Below are 8810 nucleotides of genomic sequence, written 5' to 3' on the forward strand. Positions count from 1 at the left end.
CCTATAAACGTCTTTGTCACATTTGTAATTCACACATCCTGATGAAGGGGGTTGTACTCCCCGAAACGTTGATGTTGGTGGTGATGTAAATTAATAAAGAGGGGGCACTTTCCCCACTGCAGAAATGTGTGTGTGTGCGGATCTGTGAACAAAAAGTTGCTGTTAGTAACGACTGTGCCATAGAATTGCCCCTATCTTATACAATATGTTTCTGTCTACTAGGGATGCACCGAATCCACTATTTTGGATTTGGCCGAACCCCCGAATCCTTTGTGAAAGATTTGGCCGAATACCGAACCGTATCCCAATTTGCATATGCAAATTATGGGTGGGAAAACCAGAGACCGAACTAGGTGGGGTCGTGCCCTGGTGCGGGCCGTGCAGCCGGGCTCCGCCCCCACCCTCTTCCGTGCGGCGCTGCAGCTGCTGCAGTGGGCGCGTGACTGCCGGGGGCCCCTGCGGGGGTGCGGGCCCTGGCCCAATTGCACCCCTGCTCCCCCGGTAGTTACGCCACTGGGGAAAACATTTTTTATTTCCTTGTTTTGTGACAAAAAGTAACGTGATTTCCCTCGCCACCCCTAATTTGCATATACAATTTAGGATTCGGTTCGGTCGGGCAGAAGGATTCGTCCGTATCTGAATCCTGCTGAAAAAGGCAGAATCCTGGATTTGGTGCATCCCTACTGTCTACACTAGGCACCTGCTTCAGTACAGATCTTTCAGTAAAACAATAAAGTCCTTTTTGAATAGGATGCCTATATTCCTGAATATTTTTAAGGAGTCAAGATTCCTAGAAATAATTATCAATGTCCCTATAAGTACTATGATCTACTGCAAAAAGAAATCTCACTTTTGGTTTAACACCTACAGATCAAATGCCCTGCTTTAAATGAAGAGATTTTCTAGAAATGCTACCTGTGCTATTTGGTTTGGCCTAGAAACCCCCCATGTTGCATATCTGGTGTATAAGGCAAGGCTGATATGTTGGCTTTTAAACATGAATTTTGGTTCCTTGTGCTCCTCTTTCCACCCCCCCACCCCCCGGGATCACATTTCTCTGAGCTCTGAGAGTCCCAGATCTATGGGGCAGGTGCCACAGTGACAGTGCCAATCACAAATTGAATTCACAAGCTCTAAACTTTGTGGAATCCACTGAACATGGACTATGTCTGGTAAACATGAAAGGGAGGGTAGGGATTATATAAATTACATAGCCAAGGCAGGTGCAAGTTGTGAGAATCCAATGCATTGTCCTGCCAAATACCTTGGAAATAATCAGTTCTTTGTTTAATGTGCCAGTGCGGCTGCTTTGGAGAAGTCATCGGTGCTTGTGTGGAAAGTTTCTCAGGCAGTAAAGATCGGGTAAGGATAAGGATAAAATGAGGAAAAATAGTGGCAAAGTTAAACCAAAAGAAGTCGATATAATAAAGCACACGCCGAAAACAATACGAATAAACCACTGAAAATGGTATTTCCAATTATTGACAACATTAGGAATATATAAATACACACCTTATGTTTAATTCATTAAAAAATCAGACATTTCATTATGAGCAGGGTTTTGTAGCTAATAATGTGTCCAATTCTCATCACTATAGTCCCTATGATCTGCAGTTTGAGAAACCATTACAATTTGATCACTCTTTGAGACCTTGTCCCTAGTATCTCACTTTTAGTCTGACTCATATTACTGCGACCTATGGTCGTTGTATGCAGTAAGTAGCTCAGAACCCCCCCATTAGAATGTGATCTTTACTTTCAGCTCAACACTTCCCCTGTTGTTTTGGAGGAGAAGAATAATTTTTATGGTGAGTAAAGCATCTCTTTTTTTCCCCCACATCTGAACAAGCTCACAAGAAGGTCTCTATCCTCGTGTATTGGAATTTCTTAAATGATTACCCTAGGGCAGGAGTGCCATACTTCTACATTCATAAAAAACAATAGTTCCAGGTATCTTAAAGGAGATGCGATTGCTACGAGCATTTTATTGCCAATAGATTAGCTCAATAGTGCAAGCTAGAATGCTATATATATATATATATATATATATATATATATATATAAATATATATATATATATATAATATATATATATATATATATATGTATATATATATGTATATATATATTATATGTATTTATGGATATATATGTATATATATATGTGTAGAAGGCTCTCTGTTTGTTTAGGATAGCAAGCTGCAGTATTAGCTTGGTGTTGACATCACTTCCGCCTGGTCTTTCCCTGCTCACTTGATAGCTTTGGGCCTCAGATTAAGGAGAATATATATATATATTATAATAATATATATTATATATATATATTAATATATTATATATCATATTATATATATATATGCTAAGAAGCTTCTGTTTGGTTAGGATAGCAGCTTGCATTATTAGGCTTGGTGTTGACATCACTTCCTGCCTGAGTCTTTCCCTGCTACTTATAGGTCTGGGCTCAGATTACAGCAGAGAAGGGAGGGCGGGGGGGGGGGCGAAGAGCAAAACTGAGCATGCTCTTGCCCGGGTGGCAAGGAAGTTTAAGCTGAAGGCAGGAAGTCTTGATAAGAAATCCATGTGTACACAGAAGGAAAGAAATGCAGTGGTTTTTTTTTTGACAGGGGACTCAGCAGACAGTCATTACTTTGATGGTCTTACTGTATATTTTAGGTGGCCCCTGTCTTATTAAGGCATTACTTAGTTTTTAAAACTTTCCTTCCTTTAACAATAAAGAAATTATCATGATAAACATGAAATAGTAGGAGGGTGTTAGTTCAAGCTGTTGTTGACAGTTCTTGAGATCTACTGATCACCAGCTAAAAAGTCTTACTAATAGATTCCTGAATCTCCTTTTGGCACCTCTTCCCTAGGGTTTAGTGTCCAGGGAATAAACTGTAGATAAAAATACTCAATACCGAGCTAAACAGGATTGGATCTCTCTATAATTGTGGATTAAAAAAACGATACAGAAAATTGGGATTACCAGTATTTTGTATTTCTCATTTTCTTTTACCCTTTAAGGCCCACAGAAAGCTAGAACTCCTACGTTCTGTGGAAAAGTAACGGTGAAATGCCACAGAACGTAGATTCTACGTTCTGCAGCACTTCCGGGTTGTGGAGCGGGAGGAGCGGCTGTTAGAGCCGCTTCGCTCTGCTTCCGCTCCGATCCCTTGGCCCCTAGGCAACGAGCGCAGAGCAGAGGGATCGAGTGGCCCCTGGGGGGCTACGATCGCCCAGGGGCCCAAAAAAGGGCAGCAGGGCACGTGTTACCTTACGTGTCCTGCTGCTTGCAGCCTACACTGAGCCGTCCGATCTCGCCCCCACAGCACAGAGACAGGAACCACGTCGCAGGATCTCTTCCAGGGGCTCTTGCTGATCGTCATGCAAACAGTCTCCAGCGGACTTTTTCAGGGTTAGTGCAACAATTACACAACAAACCACACCAACACACACTTATTACAGTAATACACACTTAGATTCACACTTACACTACACTTAACAGATTACATTTTGGGGATTTGGGGGGGTCAATTACACTCACTGCAGCTTACATACACGTTGCACACGCAACACACGCGCACATAACATGTAATTTACCATTTGTACACACACGCACATACATGGCTTGTGGCTTTTTTTTTTTTTTTTTCTTATCGCATCGTCTCTTTTTTGGCGAAAAAAATGTTTTAATTGCCTAAGGATAGCGTATTTCGTAACCTACTGTCAATATCTTTTGTATGTTGTTTCGGTGATTATATTCAATTTGGGGTATTTTGGTGCTTTTTAGCCATTTTATAGAATCTTTTAGCCCCATTTTATTGCATTTTCAGCTGCATATGTGGTGTTCACTTGTTTTCTAGCCGTTATAAACCTGTTTGCCAGCTTAATATTCAAACTGTGATTCTGAGGCCGATAACCACTAGGTCTGGAAAAAAAAACATTGATTTTTGTGGTGGTTTTATTGGATTTTTTGCATTTCACTCGTTACTGCCTTATTTGTTTTTGCCTTGTAAATTTTATCTACTATATATCCATTTGGGGTCTCTGGGTGCGCCACATAGTTTGGTTATCTATGCATATTGGGCATCAAAGTGTTCAGTAACACCCTGGCGTATCATATTTAGGATGTTTATGCTGATATGTTACGACAATGTGGCGGCATATAATGGGTAAGAATTCAAGCTTTCTGACAATTTTCAGAGAATTTTATAAAAACCGTTATGTCAGCATTGCTTTGCCAGTTTTGGCAGTTTTGCAGTAGAAAACACATATATACCCATATTGGATTCGTCAGAATGTGTATTTCCCGAAAATATATGGTTTTTCTGGGGTTCTGCATACTGTTAGGGGGTCTAATGTTGCATATACAACACACCAGGTGGCTTATATTGCAGCAGCCAGCCGCATTGTCAGCCGTGAAAATTATATACACTATTGTATTTGGGGGCTCTGTGCGCACATAGTTTTGGTATATTCTTAATGCATATTGGCATCAAAGTGTTCAGTAGACCCCTGGCGTTCATATTTAGGATGTTTTTATGCTGATAAGTTACGAAAATGTGGGGCATTAATGGGGTAAAATTCAGCCTTTGTGAGAGTTTTCCAAAATTTGATTAAAAACCGTTTACGTTCAGCATGATTTGCAGTTTGGACAGTTTGTTAGTAGAACACTATTTACCCATATTGGATTCGTGCAGAAGTGTACTTTTGAAAATATATGGTTTCTGGGTCTCTGTTACTGTTAGGGGGGTCTAATGTTGCAGAAATACACACACCGGCTGCTTATATTTGCAGCAGCAAGCGCGTCGCCGTGAATGTATAATACCATTATTTGTCATTTGGGGGGGTCTCTGTGCCGGCCACATTAGTTTGGCTATATCTATGCCCATATTGGGCAGGCAAAGTGTTCAGTAGAACCCCTTGGCGTTCATATTTAGGATGTTTTATGCTGATAAGTTGACGAATGTGGGGCATATATGGTGGGTAAAATTTCAAGCTTTGGACGATTTTCAGAAATTTTGATAAAAAACCGTTACGTTCAGCATTGCTTGTGCAGTTGGCAGTTTTGCGTAGTAGAAACACTTATTTACCCATATTGGATTCGTCAGAAGTGCTACTGCTGAAAATATATGGTTGTTCTGGGGTCTCTTACTTTGGGGGTCTAATGTTGCATAATACACCCCCACAAAACCCCCCCACCCCAGGGGTGCTTATATTGCAAAAAAAGCAACCACCAAGCGGTCAGCCGTGGAAAATTGTATATACACTATTGTCATTTGGGTCTCTGTTGCGCCACATTAGTTTGGTATATCTATGCGTATTGGGCATCACAAAGGTCAGTAGACCCTGGGCGTTCATATTTAGGATGTTTCTATGCTGATAGTTTACGGAAATGTGGGGGCATTATAATGGGGTAAAAATTCAATCTTTGTGACGATTTTTCAGAAATTCTGATTAAAACCGTTACGTTCAGCATTGATTTGCAGTTTGCATGTTTGCAGCTAGAAACACTTATTTACGCATATTGGATTTCGTCAGAATGTGTACTTTCTAAAAATGATATGGTTTTCTTGGGGTCTCTGTACTGTTAGGGGGGTCTAATGTTCATAATACACACACCGGATGCTTATATGGCAGCAGCCAGCGCGTCAGCACGTGAAAATGTATATTACAACTATGGTCATTTGGGGGTCTCTGTGCGCCACATAGGTTTGGGTTGGTATATCTATGCATATTGGGCATCAAAGTGTTCAGTAGACCCCGCGGTTTCATATTAGGATGTTTTTATGCTGATTAAGTTACGAAATGTTGGGGCATATAATGGGTAAATTCAAGCTGTTTGACATTTTGCAGGAAATTTATAAAAACCGTTACGTTCAGCATTGATTTGCAGTTTGGCAGTTTGCCAGTAGAAACACTGTATTTACCCATATTGGATTCGTCCAGAAGAATGTGTACTTTCTGAAAATATATGGTTTTCTGGGTCTCTGTTACTTTAGGGCGGGTCTAATTTGCATAATTTACACACACCAGGTGTTTATATGTGCAGCAGCCAGCAGCCGTCAGCGTGAAAATGTATATACACTATTTCATTTGGGGGTCTCTGTTGCCGCCACCATAGTTTGGATTATAGTCTATGCATAGGGCATCAAAGTGTTCAGTAGACCCCTGGTGTTCATATTTAGGAGTTTTATGCTGGATAAGTTACGAAATGTGTGCATAAATGGGGTAGGAATCAAGTTTGTGAGGATTGCCGAAATTTGATAAAAAACGTTGTGTTCAGCATTTGCTTTGCAGGTTGGCAAACAGTTTGTAGTAGAAAACACTTATTACCATATTGGATTCGTAGAAATTATTGACCCTTCTGAAAATATAGTGGTTTTCTTGCGGGTCTCTGTTTACTGTTAGGGGGTTCTAATGTCGCATATTTACCCACCACACCAGGTGTTAATTTGCAAGCAGCGCGCGTCAGCTTTGAAATGTATATAACACCATTGTCATTGGGGGTCTCTGTGCGCCACAAGTTTGTTTTTATATGCTATGCATATTGGGCATCAAGTGTTTAGTAGACCCCGGCGTTCATATTTAGGATGTTTTATGCTGATAAAGTTACGAAAGTTGGGGCATAATAATGGGGTTAAAATTCCAAGCTTTTGTACAATTTTTCAGAAATTTGATAAAAAAACGTTGATGTTCAGCATTGATTTGTCAGTTTGGCAGTTCTGCAGTAGAAACACTTTATTTGCCCAATTGGATGTTCCAGAGTGTGTCTTCTGAAAATATATGGTTTTTGGGGTCTCTGTACTTTAGAGGGGTTCTAATATCGCATTAATACACACACGGGTGGTTATATTGCAGGCAGCCAGCGCGTCAGCCAGTGAAAATGTCTATACATATTGTTATTTGGGGGTCTCTGTGCCCACATAGTTTGGTTATATCTATGCACATTGGGCATTCAATCTGTTTAGTAGACCCCTATGTTTATATTAGGATGCTTTATGCTGGTAATGATTTACATGGACAATATGATGCTGGAAATTTGAAAGCTTTGAGGGCAATTCCAGATATTTTCACAAAAACCGACAATCTGTGGGAAAGCCTTGCGACTCAGTAGTGTGGAGCAGAAAGGCATGGGTACCCATTTTAGATCAGTAGAATGTACTTTCCAAAAATATAAGGGTTTGGGGGTTAAACATATATTTCTGTGTTTTTACCCCACAAAAAATGCTCAATGTGTTGATTTTTCATTAGCTGAAGTTACTCCACGGACTGTTTGTATGCGCTAACTTCATTTGGGGCCTCTAAATTGCCAGTACTTTGGTAAACCTATTAACAATGGCCACCAAAATGTTCAGAGGAACCATGGCAATCATATTTAGGGTGCTTTTTTCTTAGTGCCATACATGATTTACATGAGGTGATATGGTGCTGGGAAGTTGAAGGTTTGAGCAATTTTCACATATTTTCACCAAAACGACAATTTTGGGAAAGCCTTGCGACCTCAGTAGTTTGGAGCAGAAAGGCAATGACGGTACCATTTTATATTCGGTAGAATGTTTTGTACTTCCAAAATATATGGGTTGGGGGGGTAAACATATATTTCTGTGTTTTTACCACAAAAAATTGCAGTTCAATTGTTGATTTCTCAGTAGCTGAAAGTCAAAGTCACTTGAACAATTGGATGTGCGTAACTTTCATATTGGTGTCTCTACAAATGCCAGATACTTTGGGGGAACCTATGATAATGGGCGTATTCAAACTGTTCAGTGGACCCCTGGCAATGGCATATTTGCTTTTTCTTGGTACCTAATATAGGTTTGGATATCGGAGCAGCAAATAAAACCTTTGAAATGATTTTTCAGAATTTTTTAATTTTTATTGAAAAACCGCTATGTTCAGACCAAGCTTTCGATTTTGGTATATATTTCTCTACTGGGGGCAAACTAATCCTCCGAAATGACTTCCCGCTGGCAATGAGGATTAAACGCGATACAGAAGATGTTATTATCTGTACAGCTATGGGACCTGATATCCAGAATGCTGGGACCTGGGGCTTTCCAGATAAGGGATCTTTCTTCTTAATTTGTATCTTCATACCTTACTTCTATTAGAAAGATCATGAAAAAACATTAAATAAATCCATTAGGTGGTTTGCCATCCCAATTAGGATTAATTATATCTCTTAGTTGAGATCAAGTACAAGGTACTGTTTTATTATACAGAGATAAAGGAAATTATGTTTAAAAACTTTGAATTATTTGGATAAGAGTCTAATGGGAGATGGCCATTCTGTAATATGGAGCTCTCTGGATTAAAGTTTTCCAGATAACGGATCTCATACCTGTATCCAGGGCCGGAACTAGGGCAGGCAGAGTAGGCGCCTGCCAGGCGCAATAACAGGGGGCATACTTTAGGGGAAATTTTTTTATTTATTTAAAATAAAACCTTTGGTTTAAATTGTAGTGTATCTAATTGAATACACCGACCGTGTGTGAATTTTTAGTAGTAGACATACGCTCCAGCAGCGTTCCCCAACCCCCTCTCCTTACTTGCTGTCATTGAGTTCCTGGCTTTCCATAATGGCATGCGCTGTAGGAGCGTATTGACGTCAACATTGATTGCAAGCGTTGAAACAGAAGTGGGCAGAAGAGAAGAGGCACATTGCTGGGCCTGGCGCGGTTTGTGTGACGGGCAACGAAGAGAGCTGCTGCTGCGCACTGGGCTTATTTTGCTCTGATGCTCGCAAGTACAGATCGGGCAATAATTTTGCTGTTGCTGCTGGCCTGGCCCACATATTTGGGGCAAAT

Source organism: Xenopus laevis, chromosome 9_10S (assembly GCF_017654675.1).
Source record: "Xenopus laevis strain J_2021 chromosome 9_10S, Xenopus_laevis_v10.1, whole genome shotgun sequence".
In the NCBI taxonomy this organism is placed as follows: Eukaryota; Metazoa; Chordata; class Amphibia; order Anura; family Pipidae; genus Xenopus; species Xenopus laevis.